The sequence below is a fragment of the Bactrocera dorsalis genome, chromosome 2 (assembly GCF_023373825.1).
Source record: "Bactrocera dorsalis isolate Fly_Bdor chromosome 2, ASM2337382v1, whole genome shotgun sequence".
Taxonomy (NCBI): Eukaryota; Metazoa; Arthropoda; class Insecta; order Diptera; family Tephritidae; genus Bactrocera; species Bactrocera dorsalis.
In genome coordinates, this window is record NC_064304.1 from 86,329,879 (window position 1) to 86,351,350 (window position 21,472).

At 41.7% G+C, this 21,472-nt stretch overlaps 1 protein-coding gene across 11 annotated transcripts in view; it reads left to right on the forward strand.

Annotated features, from left to right (window-relative positions):
* The window catches only part of LOC105223353 (lachesin), a 167,029-nt gene that overhangs the window by 59,052 nt on the left and 86,505 nt on the right, over nucleotides 1-21,472 (forward strand). For all 11 annotated transcript variants that reach the window (XR_007421804.1, XR_007421805.1, XM_049449202.1 and 8 more), the window contains one exon: nucleotides 9,449-9,500. The gene's annotated coding sequence lies outside the window, so the exon portion shown is untranslated. The remainder of the gene's footprint in view (nucleotides 1-9,448; nucleotides 9,501-21,472) is intronic.

Consider the following 21,472-nt stretch of genomic DNA (forward strand, 5'->3'; position numbering starts at 1 on the left):
CCACACATAAACTCACCTCACTCAAGATTTTTCATACTTTATTTTCTAAATAAAATTGTCGCACATAATTTTAGACTTTGCCCCTTAACACACATTTCTAAACACGTTTTGTTTTTAGTTCTTTTTCTTCTTTCGTGTTACAGCTGATTTTCGTTAAACTTGTTATACCTTTAGAAGTCGTTAATAAAATTATCGTAATTCTTCCGATTCGATGTTAAGCTTCCTGATTATATGTTTATCGAAATCTTTGTTTCTGTTTCTAATTTTAGTATTAATTATTATATAAATATTTTTTTTTTATAAAAATATATTTTTCCAATTTTTGATTATTTTTTGTCGAAATATTTTTTTATTGTTATCCGATTATAATTGATTTCATAATTTTTATTCAGTAGGATGTTTCATATCAGCGGAAGGTATATTCCAAAAAGCCTTTACCACGTCGGTCAGGCCCAATTGAGCGGTACGGACTGAGATTTTTAATAAATTTAGTTAATTTTTTTCATAAGTATCCAAGGCTAGAAAGCAAAAAAGTTTAAGTTGAGTTATAAAGTTTTAAGTAATATTCATATATTTGCAACCGATTTTGTTATGCAAAAAGGCAAGAAAATTCAATTCAAAATCAACGGCACAAATATAGCTTAAAATTTCTCTACTACGAAAATAACACTTTAAAGCCTTTATAATTTGAATAAACTCCACTCAACTGAACTTGATTGCGCTAAGCCCACTAAGCACACATATACATACATGTATATATGTGGCACTTATGTACATACAAGAATGTAACTGCAAGAGTCATTAAGGAAAAAACTGAAATGGCAATCACAGTGGCACACAGACTTAAGTATATAATCGTATGCAAATGGTATTTTCCATAAAAAACAAATTAACTTCCACCAATCATTAACCGAACAGGCAAGTTATTACCACATTGCATACTCCCAGGCGCAATCATTTTACGCATATGAACAGCAATACATACGTATAGGTGAGTGAGTGTGCATGTGTGTGTGGCAATAATTATTTGAGTTCTTATGTTGGTGTGGCAGCACAACTTCCTTTCATGTCACACACTAATGCGCGAAAGGCAACACTTCATGTGTGTGTGTGTGTGTGTGTGTGAACATATTTAGGTATGTGTGCGTACATGGCAGTTGGCTTTGAGGCCAGACACATGTGACACAAGGGCGACAACGGTCATAACTTCAGTTCACACTACCATGTACATTGCCGAAACGAATATATACGAAGACACACATGCATATATTCATACAATGCCATACATTCGCAGTTACAAATATATATACATAATCACACAAACACACGCTCACACACACACTCATTGCAACTTAGTTACCGAGTATTGTTGTTTCTGTAACTGTGCACAGACGTCAGTCTCATAGTCACCGCCATAGTCACAGTAACCAGAGCAACCAAAACAACCAGACCAACCATCGCCAGTCTAGCCATGACTGTGGCCCGGCCTGCTTATCTTGCTACCTGCACTTGAGCGCTGTTGCCGCCACCCCGGCTAGCAAGTGCTGCTGCTGCTGCCTAACAGCTGTGTGGGCTTGTTGGCGGTTAGCCACCTCGTCGTATACATAACATACGAGCAACGCATGCTTTTCGCAATATTTCTTTGCTTCCTGCTTGGCTGCCTGCCTGCATGACTGCTGCCTGCTTGACAAAATATTATTTTCTTCTGTGTGCCATTTTTTTCTCGATTCCTTCTCATTTTACCGTTATTTGTACGCTCTTTGCCACACACTTGCCTTGAGGCTTGCCTTCTGTGTACGCATATAGTTTTGTATGCATGTGTGCGGGTGTGTGCTATTGTTTCGTTTTTCGGCTGTTTATTTTTCTTCGACTGGGGTTTTTCTTACGTTCGCTGCATTATCACACACAAGCACACTTTACCGACTTTACCGTTATCAAAGTGGCACATGTGGTTTATTGTTCGGCTGTATGTGTGTATGAGTACAACTCGCGCGTGTGTGTGTGTGTGCATATTGATGACATTATTTTGTCCTGCTGTTACATTGACTATTTTGATAATTCTCCACTCGTTGTTCTCATTTCTTGTGCTTTCTGCACTTCGTCTGCCAACATATCAATGCAAAAAAGGTTTCAAAGTTTCCATTTAAGCGACTTGCTGGTTGTGTAGTTTGCTTCCGAACTTTTTAATAGAGCGCAACTTTGACGGCTTGTCAAGTTTGGTTGACGTGTCAATGTTACGCGTTGTTCTATAGTTTAAAAAAATATTTAAATATGTTGCTTAGAATATAGGAAAGTGTTTTCAAATAAAGTTGCGTTGTTATATTACGATAGTGAATTTGGAGAATCTCTCTTACAAATAGAGATGTGTATTAGTAAAAGAAAGTAAACTTTTCAGTTTTGAAATATCATTTAAGGCAGTGTTCCTCAAAATTTAGTTTTCTTTTGTTAAAATGCCCCTAAAAGAATGCTTCTGTTAAAAAGTAGCTCTAATGAAATCTAAAAGTAGCGTTAGTTGTCCTAGACTGTACTTCTCAAATTTAGTACACGAAAACTTACCACACCTAAACTCACCTCAACAAAACTCACATTACCAAAACTAACCATACCGAAACTTACCGCACCGAAATTCATCATACCAAAACTCACCATACTTAAACTCACCATACCTAAACTCGCCTCACGTAAACTTCTCTTATTTTATTTTCCACATATTACTTACCATATATTTTATTCGTCATTTGCAAGTGTTCGCCCATACACCGACACAATAAAAATGTAACCATTGTCATATTTCTATTCAATATTAGTCGCACTTAATTTTAGACTTGGCCACTCAAAACACATTTCTAAAAACGATTTGTTTTAAGTATATTTTTCTTCTTTCAAATGACAGCTGATTTTTCTTAAACGTAATATAAATTTAGAAGTCGTTAATGAAATCGGTAATTCTCCCGATTGAATATTAACCACCACCAGATTGTATCTAATTATATTTTTATCGAAATAGTTGTTTCGATATTTCCTTTACCCCGATTTCGTCCTCACTTCGCTGAAAAGTATTCAATATTCACCAAATGGCAATTAACTCTGGAATTTTCGAAATTTCGATTTACACTGAGGAAAATTAACCTAATGGAATAGCTGCAAAAGCTATATCAACAAGAAAAGCGTAAACTTCGGTTGTACTTCATGATAAGCTTAATATAACTCCAGAAATATTTTCCTTCCGACATTTTTTGATACGTTGTGAAAAAGATCAAAATCGGATAATAACCATATCCACCACCATACAACAAAGTTGTGTGGGAGCCAACTTGAATAGTTTTTTACAATAAAAAGTTCTTGCAAATTAAATGTATCCGCACATTTCTCCCACTAATTATTATAAGCACAAGCCGATCTTCCAATATCAGTGTGCACACAGCACCAACAGTTTCAGGAACAACAACATCCACCCCAAAATTCGTATTGTGACCTTGCTTGAATTCAACATACCATCGATTGGACCTTAATCGAGTTTTATCGTCAAAAATTCAATTAGATTCATCATTGCAATGCTGCGGAGTTAATTCACATAGAAAGTTGTCAAAAATATTTGTGCGGAAATATTTACGATTTAATTCCATTTTTTTTTTTGGCAGAGATAAGCATTATCAAGTTATTGTGGCAACATAAAAAACGCTCTTAATGCTGTGGACAAAAAATAGTAAGACTTTGTGCATAATTTTTTCTTTGAAATCTATGTCGTCCCCCTCAAATTAATCCCTCTTGGCCACAAAACACTTGTGCCAACGTTTTGTCTAATCGTCGCAACAGCTGTTAATGTCAAACTCTAGTATAGCCTTCAATGCGCGTGGCGATTCACGTTTAATGCCTTCAATTTACTCAAAACAGTTTCCACATGGAGCTAAATCAGGCGATTGGTTAACACACATGACACTCTAATAGTATACCTTTTTGACAGCTTGGCTGGTGCGAATGAATTCGGAATGTATTACACCTCGAACATCAAAGAAAACTTCCAACACAACCTTGACTATTGACCTGTTTTGCGTGACTTTTTCGGCTTCGGCTCATCTTTGATACGATATACGGTTGACAATCGTCTACGTCAGGGTCGTAAGCACAGATCCAAGAGTCATGGCCAGTAATAATACGTTTCATGACCTAGTGCTAGTCGGAAAACATTGTTTCACATACGTTAACCCGACGCAGATTTTCGAAAAAATTTAGTGATTTTGAAATCAATTGTGCTTTTCCTTTTTTTTCGCCGAAATTATCTTTCAAGGGATAGATACGGATATTTTACCTAGGAGTACCCATACTTCAACCTGAAATAAACTAGCAGGCGACCGAAGAAAGAATCTTAGTTAGAAATCGTGAAGCTCTCAACGAGGTTGCTGCACTGCCACATATGATGCTAGAATAAGGTCGGACCACACATCCGGATTACTCACGTATTTCAGATGTCAACAAATAATGATTTATATTTTTTTCGGATCCAACTGCTTTCTACATTGCCTGTCGCTCCAACGAGTTGATCTTTTTTCCTCATTTCCTTTCTCTTCTTCTTCTTCTTCTTCTTCTTCTTCTTTCCTCTCCGATCGCTTTTCTCCGATGTCCTTCCTTCTTTCTTGCACTGTTACTTTTTGACTTTGGAGATTTCTTTTTCAATTGGAGATTTTGTTTTTTGGGCTTGAGTTTTTGAGGGTTTCGAGCCTCTCTGCTGTTAAATTTATTTTAAATATTTTACCTTAAAATTATTGGCTCTACTGCGTCAAAAAGGAGGGCAATAAGTTAAGAATATGATTATGTGCATGCTTTTCTGCAAGAAAAATAGTTTAGCAAGCCAGCGAACCAAGACTTCGGTATCAAAACCAAAAAAACTCCAAAATTTTCCCTCCGAAATTTCCCTCCCAGCAACTCCGAACTCAAACTGTACCGAATTCCTGGGACCAAAGCTGCAACTCATAGCAATCAACGTGTGATTCGAATAACACGTCGCTGCAGCTCTCTTGAGACGAGAGCATGCAACACTCGCCACAGTTACGAGCACAACTAATTTCCAGCAATAACTTGTCAGCAAAGCATGTGGCCTCTCCACTGTTGTGCATTGGTTAAATAAATCAACAAATAAATAAATGTTTTCGCCACTCACTCGTACGTACTTACTTAGTCTGCTTTGTTGCATGTGGCATGCTGCATGTTGCCACGCGTATAATTGTTGTTGCACAGCACATATTGCCTGGAATGGAAAAAAATATTGTGGTTTTTGTTTTGTTTTAATTGTTGTAGTTGTTGCTTTTCGCTTTGTTGTTGCAACTGCTCCACGCTTACAACAGACTTGTATGCCATTACCGCTGCGAATACTATTGGATTTGTTGCTGTTGTCGTTGTTGTTGTAGTCGTTGTGGTTGCACTTGCCACAACCATTGCTGGCACTTTGGCGCAGCAGCGCAGTGGCGCCACAATTCATTTTATTGCCTCTGCTGCCTCGGCGGTTGCCTCGTCTTCAGCTGCATCTTATTTTCTCATCGTATATTTCTTTATTTTTTTCTGGTTTTGCTTTTTCTTATGCGCTCTTTGTTATTGTTTCGTTGCTGCTCTGCACCGCAGCAGCTCTTGTTGTTGTTGTTGCTGCAATTTTTCCTTGTTTGTTTTCTTTATTTTTGTTGTTTGTTTTCTACCTTCAGCATTTTCATTTCATCCAACACACGCATACACATACACACACACAAGCACGCGCTGTGGGCGGCAAACAATTGCTTGTGCGCCTTCAAGTATGCTTAGTGTATTTATATTTGTAATTTTCTTGCCTTTTTTGTTGCCAATACAATTTCATTTCATTTTCGTTTACGTTTTTATTTGTATTTAACTATTTGCTGTTGTTTTTGTTGTACTTTTTTGCCGTTTTGTGCGCTCAGTTCTGCCTCAACTGCCTTCATGCGCTCGATAGCTGGCAGCTTGTTTATTTTTTTTATTGTTGCCATCTTAAGACTACTTTGGACGGTTGCTGTTGTTGTCTGTATGTTTTTGAATGTGTGCGTGTATGTATATATGTGTGTATGTATGTGTGCATTATCATTTCGCAGAGGTTATGGCTTTTTCTCGTTTTTTTTTGTTTTGTTGCTACTGTTGTTGTGCTCGCATATATTGTTATTTTGTACGCTCGTTCATTGTTATTGTTGTTGCAGGCAACTCGACTTGCCGTCTCAATGGTATTAGGTCTAATATTTGTACACTTTATTGCTTGGGGATGCCGCAGGCCAAGTGGGGGTTGCGGTGCATTGCGTTACAAGCGAGTTAAAATATATTTCCCCCCATACACACAGACACACACACACAAACACAGTTCTTCTTGCGCCGATAACAATTCACCTGCAGTTACAAACTAACGCACACACACACACTCATACTCAGTTCTCGTTTCGCTTCGTTTTGTGTGCGAATGCGTCACAATGTCTGAGGATTTCTCTGCCTTTGCGCATATTTTTGCTTTCTTCCGCCATCTCGCCATCTCGCCCTCCACCAAAACCACTTCAACCTCCTGCTGTGCGATGACTCGCCGGATTCGCAGGAATTTTTCTGATTTCAAGTTAACCTCACCCTCCCCGATCCACTCAAATCACTCTTTTGTTGCGCGTATCGTAAACGGCTGCTGGCAGATAGCAGCGAGCAGACGAAGACGGCGTCATGGTCGAGGACTTGTGCGAGTCGAAGGCTTCTGCTTGGCTGCTCGCTTGTGGGTTCGTTGCATATTTACGGCTCTTCCGTTGAGCTGGCGCGCAGAGCTTAAGATTTAGATTTCGAGTTTGAATTGATTACGATATCAATTATGTTTGCTTTGTAGGTGTGCATGATTGCGTGCTTTTCGGCACGCACACACACACTCGCATATGCGCGGCTATCAGTTATCAATGGCTGCACGCGTGTGTTTGTGCGTGTATGTGAGAGAGTGTGTTCAGGCATGTTTCACCGCGCTTGTATTGGAACTCGTTTAAGGCAGGCGTATATGTTTGCGTGCAGGGATTCGCGTATGTGTGTGTGTAGCTCTTCTTTCTATCCACTGCGGTGGCGGCGGTTGCGGCGCTTGTATGCTCTGTTGCCTCAGCGTTGCGGTCGATTGATTATACGCACAGATTTATTTATGTACATATATAAAACTGTGATATATATATTTATATATATACAAATATGTGTGTGTCTGTGTTTCCACAGTGACTTGCAAATATGTGCGTGCAAAATAATTGACCGCAATGAATTTTAGTTTCATAAATAATCACATGACGAGTGTAATTTCAGGAAAGTGCTGGTTGGCAAGCGGAAATTGTTGCTAACATACAGGAAATGCATATCAAGGACGAACTATATTTGTATTTCGGATTATACCGTTACAGCGATTTTATGTTTTGAGGCTATTTTGAGTTTTCATTTAAGTTGAAGGCACTTTAACATTAATATTCTCTGAAAGGTTTAACTGATATATAACCGAGAAGCGCTGATACTTCTTAGCGCAAAATATACCGTTAAATGTGTTTTACGTTTTGCGTATATTTGAGAATTTTAGTCAATTTATCAGCACTTTGAAAGCGTATATAAACATAGCTCAAGCTAAAAGATTCATATACGAGTATACATTTTTAGATTTTTTTCAAAATTTCCCTTGCCTGAGACATTGTAAAACCCTTTGAGCCTATTTCCGAGATACTATTAACACTCAATCAGCGTGAAAGTGAGCAAACAGTTCATGATAAAATCTTAAAATTATTTTCAAAACTAACAAAAAACAGCAAAAGTATATTTCTAATAATCTTATTTTCTTGCGAAATTCCTCTGCTATATCAGCAAAGGGCTCATCGCAATAGTACAATTGAAAAGTCCCGGGCTTACGAGAGTAAAACATTTTTTTTTTGGAAAGGTTGATTATTCAACATACATAGTTCTCTTCAAGAGTGCTTACTATTTATAGAGACCCTCCAACCCTTTTCCATACCAACTTTGTAGTATGATATGTCTTTTGCTATCAAAATAGGCCCCAGTTTCAAAGATCACCTATTCATTCGACTAAAATTTGTTCCCATCGAGCTTTATTTTGAGATCTGAGAGCTGAAAATGGTCGCTGATGGCCAGATCTTGAGAAACTATTCGAAGCTCAATACATAGATTTCCATCGTTTTCACTGTTTTTGTGTACTTTTCTTTCTTTTAAAAGTAGTCAATAAAAATTATTTCATGAGCATCCTAAAATACTGTCTATTGAAGTTCGGAGTGAAATGATGGAGCCATGTTTCATCCGTTGTCACATATCGGCACAAAAACTCGGGTTTATTACGTTGGAGCATCTCTAAGCACTGCTCTAAATCATCAACTCGTCGTTAATTCTTGTCAAAAGTGAGCTCGCAAGGCACCCACTTTGCACAGAACTTTTTCATTCCCAAATATTCGTGAATAATATGATGTAAGCGATCATGTGATATCTTTACAGTTCTTGCTAACTCGAACCACTTTAATTTACGGTTATAGAATTTTTTTTGTGGACTTTTGTGATGTTTTTCGTCTTTTGGCCATCCACTGCGTTCACCGTCTTCGGAGCTCATTTCACCACTTCTAAACTTAGCATACCAATCTCTGATGTTTGATTTTTCTGGGGAAGTGTACGGAAACTAATCTTCAAACCAAGCTATTGCCGTCATTTTTGACACGCGCCTTTTGAAGGTTAAGGTTAAAAATCGTATCATAATTAATTTTAGTGCCGCCATCTATAGATGTATCAGGCCGAGGGCTTTTAAATTGTTTTGTTAGTCATAAGAAACAGGTGTAAAGTTAATATCGGCGTAAGAGAAATGAAACAAGCAATTTCGCCTTGTGTTTCTACTGTTCCCGTATTCAACAATTTGTTAGTGTTAGAGAAACCTACGATAATTTCAATGAGCTCTCGACTACCCCTGTCACAAGCAATGTTTGCAGAACTTGGATGGTATCGATATATTCTGTCATTCTGTCATTATAGCCTCGCCTGAAGTACTCTCCAATCAACTCACTTCTAAAAAAAACTTTAAATAAGAATCATATACATTTTCATTTTTGCTTTGCTGCTTTCATATTTTATACCGTTATTATATAACGGAATGGGTTGTCAATTAAAAACTATACATTTTCATGAATTTTTGAACATATTTAAGAAAACATCTAATCTATTTACTCTCAGTTCCCTTAAATTCGTTGTTGCAGTTCCACATATAACCTCAAGAGAAATAATTGACATGACATGAATTGACAGTTTGTTTCAAAAGTTCATAATTTTCAATGATGCGCCGAAGTGTAGGCAACATTATTTTTTTTTTTTTTGCAATAAATTACATAGTTAAAATTTCCTTAGAGAAACCACTTTTGTTTAATAATTGATTTTATTTCTAACATACATATATCATATTCCTCTTTCTTTTCAGGACCAATCAACAAAGTGTAAAGAAACAAGGAGTGGAACTCTCAACATAAATGGTAAGCAAAAGAACTTATTTCATTATGAAATGTTGATTACACTTAAAAATTTACCTTTATTTACTGTTTATTTAGATTCTAAAATTTTTTTTTCTTTGATTTGTATATATTACTAAAGGACCCGCCTACGTTTTACTGTAGCTGATACATAGGTAGTACTACTAATACCATCTATATGATTTCTATTAGTTAGATTATAAGTATTAGTTAAGGAATAATCGCATTTTTGATGAAGCAACAAAACTAAATCAAAAAGCATTTCGTGCGTTAAGAAAGAATTGGTTTTTGGGGTAAAAATACTATTGAATTTGGGCTGTGCATCAGTGAAATCAATCGAGTCCAATCGATTGTCAGCCTGGTGGACTGCATATTAAGAAACGGTTCTCAAGCGTGGAAAGACAAAAAAATCGGCTGGAAAGGTTATGGCATCAGTCTTTTGGGATGCCCGTGGTATATTATTCATCGAATGATAAATGAGCCAGTTTTAATTCATTGCATTGTGTGTTTGATTGCAGTTCTATTCTACCATTCCTAATATTTAGCAATTTTAATATTTTTCAGGAAGGATCAGTTTGAAATTGTACGCATATATGTATTCATCGTTCCCGTTTAAATATTGCATTGCTCTGTGCAATGCTTCGAAAAGATTTCTGTATATCTGTATTTTAATGCACGTTTACGCCAATTTAAGGTTTGAATATTGGATACTGCGATGGTAGCGCCATCTATCGGTCAAACATTCCAAAATTAACAATTGATTAAAAATGAAAAAATAATTTAAAAAACATTTTCTAGTGGACCAAATTGTAAATCTAAACCATTCTCGAATCTCCTTGAACATACACACAAAATTTCATCAAAATCGGTCCATCCGTTTAGGAGCAGTTCAATTGCAAACACACAGTCAGAAGATTTATATATATAAAGATATTCAAGATTCTAGAATTAGAATTAGAATGAAAGTTGAGGAATGCACTGCGACCTTTGGTCTATTGTGCCCTCTCCTGGCTCACATTGACTCACTCAGCCCCAGCGCATGAATAAAATCCAACAGCCTGCAGGGTGCTAGTGAGGCAATGTGATCCCTATCCGGACACATCAATCCAAGGGCCTTTGCTCTGCGTCTCCAGACTGCTGTGCAGTCGATCAGCAGGTGCTCCGGGGTTTCAGGCTCCCTATCGCAGAACCGGCAACTTGCACTAGAGGATAGGCCCATGCTATGCAGGTGCCTATTCAGTTTGCAGTGGCCAGTGTACCATGCGACCAGTAACCTGAGCTTGTTCCTTGGGAGGTTTATCACAGTTTTGAACCTTTTCAGGTTGTAACCCCCCATTAGCAGCTTGGCATGTCTCATACCTCGAGTCTGATGCCAATGCTGCTCCCTGTCCTCTACCTCTTCCTTACGGAGCTGCTCTTTCATCGCGTGGGGACCCACCCCCATGAAGGGTTCGGGTCCCACCATCCTGGTGGAGGCTGCGGTGCGGGCGAGCTCGTCGGCCAGCTCATTGCCGGCTATTCCTTTGTGACCAGGCACCCAAATTAGGTGTACCTGGTTCTTTTCTGCAAGGCTATTCAGCCTTTCCCTGCACTCCTGCACTAGTCGCGATTTAATCTCATAGGAAGAGATCGCCTTTAGCGCCGCTTGACTATCGCTGAGGATCGCTATTCGCTCATTACGATAGTTGCGATGGAGGTTAATATCGATACACTGGCTTATTGCGAAGACTTCTGCCTGAAAAATGCTAGGGAACTCTCCCATGGGTATGGAGAGCTTAGTGCGTGGGCCTACAATCCCTGCGCCGATTCCCTCTGACATTTTAGAGCCATCGGTGTACCACCTTAGCGTGCTATTCCTCAGCATCAGTTCGAAGTTGGAGTCATCCCATTCGTCTTTACTGCCAAGGGTAACCTTGAATCTTTTCCTGAAGTTGACCGTTTTTGTAGTGTTATCCCTCGGGAGGAGGACCAATGGTACGCAGCCACTTATCGTCTCCATCCTCCGGGATGAGATTACCTTGCCAATTCCGCACCCCTCCGCCGTTATTTGCTGAAGTGTGTGCTTGGCTACCTGACCGATAACCAAATGAAGCGGTGTCAGTTCGAGCAAAGCCTCCAGTGCCGCAGTTGGACAGGTTCGCATTGCACCCGTCATGCAGACACAGGCTAAACGCTCTAGCTTCAACAGTCTTGCCTTAACAGAAGTTTGAGACGCTATTGAGGCCCATGCCACCGCCCCATATGTGATTATCGGTCTCACTATCATGGTGTACAATCACCTGACGATCCTTGGCTTGCAGCCCCAGGACTTACCCGCCAGTCGATTGCACACCATCAAAGCCTTTGTCGCCTTGACCACGGTCAGGTTTAAATGTTGCTTCCAACGCAGTGTGGAGTCAAGCATCAAACCCAGGTATTTGACACTGCTGGTCATCACTATTTCACTTCCCCCAAGTGCGAGATTCCTAAGACCAGGTAGGGACCTGCGTCTCGTAAACGGGACTACGGTCGTCTTGGAGGGGTTGATATTCAATTCAATTCCCCTACACCACCCCTTCGCTATGTTTAGACCTCTTTGGACCAAGTCACATAGAGTGTCTTCGTATTTGCCTTTGGCCATGATCACAATGTCGTCCGCATACCCCTGGCAGCGGATCCCATTGTCCGTTAGCAGTGCTAACAGGTCGTCCACAACTAGGCTCCATAGTAGGGGGGATAACACACCTCCCTGTGGGCAACCTCTAGTTGTGCCGAGACGTATCCTTCTATCGTCTACTGTGGTCTCCGCAACCCTGGAGCGCAGTACGGCTTGTATCCATCTGCGCACCGGTGGTGCCACATTCCTCTTATCCAGAGCCCTGGCTACACTCTTGTGGGACGTATTGTCAAAGGCACCTTCGATATCCAAGAACGCGCAAAGCATCACTTCCCCATGCTCTAGTGAGCTCTCTATCTCAGTGGTCAGCTGGTACAGGGCAGTGCTCGTTGATCTGCCCACTCTGTAGGCATGTTGAGCCGGATGCAGCGGTGCTCTCCTCAGCGCATTCATCCTTATTTCCTGGTCCACGATCTTCTCCATGGTTTTCAGTAGGAAAGATGTTAGGCTAATTGGCCTGTAAGATTTTGCCAATGAGTAGTCTTTCCTACCTACCTTGGGTATGAAGATCACCTTCGCTGTCCTCCATATCTCGGGGATGTACGCCAAAGCGAGGCTTTCTCTCAACAGCCGCAGCAGGTGGGGCAATAGGAATTGCTCCCCCTGTTGTAACAGCGCCGGAAAGATGCCATCCACCCCCGGAGACTTGAATCTCTCAAACGAGGCCATTGCCCATTTGATTGAGTCCGCCGTAAACAGCCATCTGGCGATACTCCAATCCTCACGGGATGGCCTGTGTTCGGTCATGGGAGGACACTGGTCCTCCCGAACTGTCTCCGGGAAGTGCGCCCGCAGAAGCTCCGTGGCTCTGTCCTCTGCATTGGTCGTGAACGTCCCATCGTTCCTTTTGATTGCTATTTCTACGTCGTTTGTGCCCCTTGCCAGAGCTTTATGCAGCCTAGCAGCTTCTGGCGTAGTGGTGACATTCTCGCAGAATCTCCTGAAGCTGGTCTGCTTTGCAGACCTTATCTCCTTGTTGTATAAAGTGAGATAGCTCCTATATTCAGCCCAGACCCCCGTGCGCTTCGCCTTGTTGAACAAGCTGCGCACTTTTTTCCGGAGGTCTGCTAGTTTCCTGGACCACCAGGGGCAGTTACGTCTGTCCCCGGACACTTTCAGGGGGCAACTGCCATGATAGGCTTTAATCAGAGACTCGTTCAACTCTGATAGCCTAATCTCCAGACCCAGGCTAGAAGTGCCACTATCTGCCTGCTCCCCCCTGCCTAACTCCTCACTTAGTATATCCCTGAAGGCGTCCCAATTCGCCCTCCGGGGATTGCGCCTAGGTGGGAGGGGCCTGACCTCTACCCCCAGCAAGAACCTTACAATACGGTGGTCCGACATGGAGGGCTCCGTCGAGACTCTCCATCCCGAGACCAGTCCCCTTGCAGGCCCATTACTCAGGGTGATGTCCAGCACCTCCCTCCTACTTATAGTTATAAATGTGGGTTCACACCCAACATTTTCTATTACTAAGTTACTACCTACTATGTATTCTAAAAGAGACTCACCTCTTGCGTTGCAGTTGGTGCTGCCCCATTCCAGATGGTGGGCGTTTGCGTCACAGCCCATAATCAAGGGAAGCCCATGTCTGCTACAGTGATCCACGAGCCGTTCCACCACCTCTGGGGGTGCCGTGGATGCTTCCCCTGGAAAGTAGGCTGAAGCCAGGACGAAGTCTTTGCCCTCAAAGTCTCTGGCTTGCACCGCCACCAGATCCTGCGTCAGGAACTCTGAAATACAGAAGAATTCAATATTATTCCTGACAACTATGCAAGTTCTAGGCCTCTCGCTTGTGAGATCCCAGATTACCTTATTTGACTCCGTTTTGAGGCCTTTAACCTCTCCTTTGCGGGTCCACGGTTCTTGGACCAGCAGTATGCCCAGCTTTTCTGCCGTGAACCTGCTCGTTATTACAGCTGAAGCTGCCGCCGCGTGGTGCAGGTTCACCTGGGCAATCTCCATATGGACGGCCATCATAAAACCGGTTCGAGGAAGGGTACTCCCTCTTCCCCGCCGTCTATCTCGCCACCATCCAATGGGTCACCTAGCCCGTCTAGGAGTTCCTGTGTTGAGGGGAGCTGTGCTCCCTGGTCGCAGTGGTCCTCTACGGGGACGTCGGTGGTCGTTGCTGGCACTGCCCTCTCAGTCCCACTTTCGCAGGGCTGATCCGCCACCTCATCCACCTGCATCGGCACTGCTTCCGGGGCCGCCAAGGACGCGGCCTGCTTTTCGATGCTCTCTCCTTCCTGCTTCGCGGGCATTGCTGCTCCCTTGCTCCCGGTGGCTGCGGACCTGTGGGGCCGCATAATCACCGTGCTAAACCTGTAATACAGGCGGAAGCCTTCTGCCCGGACGTACTTGTACGACTCGTCGTCAATGTACAAGTTCAGCCTCCATCCCTTCATTCCACCTATTTCTTCCATCTTGCTGCTCGCGACGCGCCAGGATGAGATGCTAAGCCCCAGGTTTTGGTTTTTCACCAGACCTAGCGCATATTCATAGGGTTTGTCATCACTTCTGGGGAGGAACATTGTCATGCTATGCATGACGGGCAAGTCCTTCCCCCTCCTCGCGCATAGGGCAGGGCCTTTCCAGCCTCCCAGCTTTGGTGCAAACTCCCGCAGCCAGTTGGCAGACCTCTCGTTTTTACACTCCACCTGCAGCATGCCTCCTTTGAACTCCACCCCCAAGAAGGACGCCGCGAAGTTCTCTCCTCTGAAGACCTCGTCCAGGAGGAGGTTCTGGAGCACGGTAAGCTCCTCCGGCTTCAGCGCCTCCGCCGGGTAGTTCTGAGGCAGCACAGCCATGCGCATGCCTTTAACGGCGTCCGCATACCTGCGCCGCCCCTCCTCCACCCGGTGGGGAGCCGGTTCTGATTGTTGACTACCGGTTTCCTTGTTTCCGTTGCCCCTAGACCTTTTGGAGCTGGGGGGCTCCTGCGGCGTGATTTGGCCACTACTCCGCTTCGCTGTTTGGGCATACGTTTCAGAGGGCATTGCCCTACCATCACCACGCCGTGCGGTCAGTGTGGCACCAACCGGACGGTTACTGGTACCGCTGCCTTCCGCGCGAGCTGACCCGGTGTTGACACGATCCTTTGCTGGGGGTGCGCTACTCCCTTTGCCTCTGCTTCTGGCCATAGCTTCCGCCGCTTCAGGAGTCTTCCCCTCTCGCAGGTACCGTAGGTACCACCTCATAATGGCGCCGCTCATTCCCCTCCTTTTTGGGTCATCGCACCCTCCGGGCTTGCCAGCTTCTGGGAGAGGGCGTTGCCCACCTCTTCTGCGCCTCCTTCTCCTTCTGCGCGCACCATCAGGCTCTGCCCGATGTGACTCTTCCGAGTCCGACCCGCTCCGCCTTACGGCGGGGGTCTTGGCGGTGCTCGTGGCTGCTGCTGCGGCCGCAGGCCTTTTTGCCAGGTGAGCACAACTGCATGAGGGCGTGTCGTCGCTATCCTCCTTGGCATGCTCCACAAATAGCTCCCGTTCGTCCGGCGAGAGAATATCCATGAAGTTCACCTTCCGTCTGGCTCCTCGACCGGATTTGCCTAGCGCTGCATCAGTTTCCTTCTCGTTGTCCGTGTCCGTTCTCCGTTTTTGTTGCCTTAAATCCTTGTTATTGTTGTTGTTGTTGTTTGTTTTGTTTGTTTCCATCTGTGTCTTCCGACCCTAGGCTCAAACAGGGTGAGCCGTCAGGTCTATTATTTAAATGGGGACTGGGAAGGTCAGCCACGCCAGAGCCCCTTGACGCGGTAAGGCCACAGTTACACCCCAATTCGGCCCGGTGTTGGGGAGGCTCCGTTATAATACAGCCAGATTTACCTCCTGGCTGCAAACCATCCAATGGGCACGGGTCGCATGACACCCTGGATTAGGAGGTGGTAGCTCTTGGTTAGCGCACGCATGCGGCACCCGACATCCCGCCTGGACGGTGCCTATCAGCACCAACCACGCAGATTGGGGGGTGCCGAAAATGCCTTGCGCCTAAGCCCCTGCACCACGGCAAGGTGCCTACCATTCGCAGAGGTTCAAGATTCTAAGAAAAATCTGTTTCTATATGAATTCATTCCGTACCTTATACCCTTATCGCTTCCATAATTAATCTATTCCTTTAAATGTAGGAAGGATTTAGGATAAATAGGCTAAAATAAAAACTTTAAACGTCTTGATCTTTAGGGAAAATTCACGACAACTTAATTTGGAGCAATTCATATAGATATAGTACCCGTATACCAAAATTTTACGAATTCGAGTATTGTTTGATTTCGGATGTCTAACTAAACATTAACTATGTGTTTGAAACGTCTGTCCAGTGTCTTCAGTATAATCTCGCTGATTAATATTTCAATGAAATTTGCATCTAATATATTTGGTTCTTGGCACTGTGAGTAGGTTGATACTGATTTCGGATCAGCTTCCATCCGAAATCAGCTTTGCTCGAAAAAATGGTCACTTTTGCGTCAATTAAGTCCAGAAGGGTGAGGTATATGTGATTAATTATTCAGTACAAGCTTGATTTGGTCCCATTTTCTAATAATTTAAATAACTTCTTCATATAAATTATGACATCGAAATTAAGTAGAATCACCACCTTAGGTTATCGTGTAAAAATATGGGTAACCAGGCAATAATCAACATCATTCAGGTGATTATATTTATAAAGAAACGAAAAAATCCGTTTCTGCTATGTGGCAACTCTTTTCGAAAAAAACGGAAATTAGGTTAAATTTTACAATACCAAAAAATTACGCACACAGCCATGTAGAAAAGTATTAAATCCAAGTTTATTGTATTATCCGTTGTTAACAGCATGTAAATGTAGGTATTTTAAAAGGTTTGTCGAATTCCGGCATCCCTTCACTTAGCGAACTTTCTACCAAATAATAAAATCTCGCTTTTCCACAATTTTCCAACTTTTGCTGATGCGATTTGATTTTCCGCTCGCTCTCTTAATATGGGTAGTATGCCGGCGGCGTATTTTCTGAGAACACTGTTGCGAATCCATTTGTTTGTATATGTGTGTGAGTGAGTGTGTATGTGCCCATGCCCCTTTTGTCTGTCTATTCAAACAGAAGTACGTATTGCCTTTGTTTAGCTTGCTGGCCACATCCTTTGCTGCAGGATATTTTAAATGCGATAACTTTACACCGAACGCAACAACAACAAATATACTAACAACAACAATAGTGAATATAGGCACCAGCAAATTACCGTACGGTCTGCGTCACCTTTTGCACTTCGTTGCTATTTCGGTGAGCAACCTAAAATTGTTGTTGTTACTGCTTTATTGGTTGTTGTTGTTGTTGTTTATGATCGCATCATGACAGCAAACTTCTAAATTCCACTTCACTTTGTTTGGACGAGTGCTGGCAAATGGGTATGTATGTGTGCCTGTATGAGTGTACACTTATCTTTCGGCCCCTAAAGGTATGCAATGCTATTGTAACTGGTATTCATATATGTACAACGTATGTGGATATGTGCTTGTAATACACCTTTGTAATAAACATGAATATTATCAGCGCGACTATATCACCGCTCGGTCTTCTCTCCACTGTTTGCGTGTGTGTGTGTGTGCTAATTCGGTCATAATTTTCGACCTCACCGCGTTCTTAATCAGTCACTCAATGTATGGCCATTTTACACAATGCAATTTATTCGGATTTCGTTTATTACAATGACTTAGAATGGTTTGGAATGCAGTGGTAATGGATAAATTCCAACATGATGTTGGTGTCAGAGGAATGTCCGAATGTTCGCAGGTCCGAATGTTCGTGCACCTGTGCGTGTGTGTGTTTGAATTCCTGAAATGTTGATACAGATGTCAGTTTGAATGCCATATAACACAGGTTTAGAACACAGTCTATGTATGTATGTATGTTTTGTATATATCTATATATACATATAGGATATTTTAAATGCATTCTGTACGGTGCCGCTGAAATACGCAGCAGCCATTCATCTTATCACACATATATATACATATATATATACCCCAGATATATATATATATATACAGTGAATGTTGTATACACAGAATGTACATATAATTGTTTTGTTATTTGACAAAATGCGAGGCTTCTCGGATATATCAGGCATTTTTTAAAATACTTGAAAATTAAAAAAAAATTAAAAAAGTGTAAGATGGTTCGTAATGCTATCGTAATACTCTCATGGAGTACAAATCTTTTAAAAAATATTTAAGAGACATGTACTTCATTCTGAATTCTCTTTAAATATATGTATATGTAAAAAATACTCTGAGGGTAAGTTGGTAGTTAACCCTTTAAGTCTGTACAAAGTGGTATCGAATATTCAATTGTTTTCTGTACAGTAAACAACTTTAGATCCCGGTGAAGGACATCATTTCCATACGCCCAGATTGGCCTAATTGCTTATTATTAGCAATTTATTCTTCAGGCTGAGACGAGAACTTGACCTAAAGAGCCAGCTGCACCAACTTAATCTTAGCTTAGTTCTTTTTATATTTATGTAGTTTTTCTAAGTGCGTCTCTTACCAATTGTAATCTCCAAAAATTTTGCGCATGTGTTTGCTGGTAACAACTGACCATATAAAGCCACTGGAGGACAATTTTTGTGGTTGAGAGTATACAAGGTGCGTTCCAAAGTAAACAGGACTCAAAGCAAAGCAGAACAAATGGTTTTTCGGCAAAATCAATTTATTTTATTCAAAATAGTATCCTTCTGCTTCAGCTACAGCTTTCTGCCCGGTCCAAAAGCTTGTCGAACGAGTCTTTTAGCTCGTTGGCCGGTATGGCTGCCAGTATGCCGGTGCAAACCCTTTGAATGACCTCTAAGTCTGCATAACGTTTTCCTCTCATGGGAAAATGCATTTTTCCGAAAAGGAAGAAGTCGCACGGTGCCATATCAGTTGAATACGGGAAGTGGTTTATGGTTTAAATATAATTTTTAGTCAAATAATCGGTCTCAAGCGTCGATCGATGAGACGGCGCATCATCGTGCAACAAACGCCAACTTTCATCTTCGCGATATTCGGGCCGAATACATCGAATACGGCGCACCAAACGCTTCAGAACTCCAAGGTAGAATACCGCATTAACGTTTTGACCGGGTGGAACAAATTCTTTGTGGACAACACGCTTGGAATCTTAAAAACAAATCAGCATTGTCTTCAGCTTTCACTTCTCGATGCGTGATTTTTTGGGTTTCCATTTCTTCCATTTAGCACTCTGACGTTTCGTTTCGGAATCATAATGGGAACACCACGTTTCGTCACCAGTCACAATATTGTATAGGAAGTTTTTGTGCTTTTTGAGCTCTTTAATGATGTCCTTCGAATGTTGGATTTTGACCAATTTTTGGTCGTCAGTCAATTTGTGCGGAGCAAACCGCGCACACACTTTTCGTAAGCCCAAATGTTCGGCCAAAATGCGATAAATCGATGTTTTGGAGATGTTCAATTCCATTTCCATTTCCATTTTCATTTGAAACAGTTGCTTCTGCAGTTTTCTGGAAGAAATATTAGGGTTGCCACTTGATGCTATCAGTGTAGAAACATAAATATAGGTTGCCGTCATTGTGGAGTCAAAGGTGAGCATTAGAAGGTCTGCTGTATAAAGAATGTAGAGCACAGGGGCGAGTACACTGCCTTGGGGCACGCCAGCAGAAACAGATCTTAAATCCGATTCAGCATAATGGCATATAATGTAGAACGTCCGATTGTGCAAATAAGACTTTAACAGTAAATAAAAAGGCATTGGTAGTAGTATTCATTTGAAACAGTTGCTTCTGCAGTTTTATGGAAGAAATATTAGGGTTGCCACTTGATGCTAGCAGTGTAGTAACATAAATATAGGTTGCAAAATCTGTGGTTCATGACATTGTGATGGAGAAATTGAACATGAGCAAGGTGTGCGCGAAGATGATCGCAAAAATGCTCACTGACGACCAGAAATTGCGGCGAGTGGAAGTGTGGCAAGAAAATTTGAACATATGTGAAAGTGATCCCCAATTATTAAGTAACGTAATCACAGGTGACGAGTCATGGATATTTGAGTATGATCCCGAGACAAAGAGACATTTTGAGACGATAGAGGGAATCCAATTTGCACACACCTCGGCTCTCATTCCGCATAATGTCTTCCGTTACGCCTTCAAGGCTTGGAAATCGCGGTGGCACCGCTGCATCAACGCAGAAGGAGCCTATTTTGAATGTTTTTAAGAACGATTAGTTCAGTAATTTTTTTTAAATCAACTCAGTCCTATTACTTTCCGAACAAACCCTGTATGTATGGAAAAAATATATTTTATATCTTCACGAAATTTCGAATGGACTTTTGTCCAAAGGACAACGAGTTTTTAGATCGGATGATTATACAAGTAGCATATAGCTGCCATACCAACTGAGCAATGAAAATGAAATATTTGAAGGGAAACTTAACTTTTATTAACTTTTTTTATGTCTGAAGGGCATAATAGCTTCGGTGCAAGAAAAGCTAACTTTTTTTTGCTTGATTTTGTAATTTTTTCATATTTGTTGTTTTTGTAATTTTTCATATATTTTGTTATTTATTCTGTTTGTATTTCTGCAATGTTTCTTTTGGCTTTTCACTGACCATTCTCAGAACTTGATCCTTATTGTAATCTTTCACTCCTCCACATTGCACATACGCACACACACACAAATACACACATACATATAAGTACCTACAGAGATGTCCATATGAGGCACTTCTTGTGAGCAGAAACTTAATCACTGCATTTGCTTTGAGAGATTCTTATCACGCTGTCAGGCCGAACAATGTTTTCTACGGTGAGAAAAGTTTTGATATTTGAGCACGGTTGCTGCCAGCTCGTCAAAGTCCAGAAGTTGAAGTACAAAATGAAAAACCATGAATTGAAAATGAAAAGAAATACAAGACTACAAGTCAGTAGAACTGGGCAAAACATATTAAGTATAACGAATTGTAAGTGGAAAACAGAGAAAGTTATGTCGAATGTCAGAGATACAACGAAATGATATCGAAAGCATTGTCAGTGATGTGGGCCACTGTAGTGTATATGTGTGTGTGTGTGCCACTCTTTTGTTAAGTTGGTCATTTTCATGCTGCAGACACGTACAGCTGCATAACTTATTTTGTCAGGAAGCAAGCACAAGTGTGCAAGTATATGTGTGTGACAAAGTACAACAACAACAAGCTGGGTAAAGTAAAAAAGAAAGTATTTTCGTCGTCGTAACTTAGTTGGGAGTTTTTATTAGGTCATTACCATGCTGGCAGGGCAGTGTTCCTCTGAGCGTTGGCATTACAGTGCGGCATTATAGGGTGCTGTGCTAT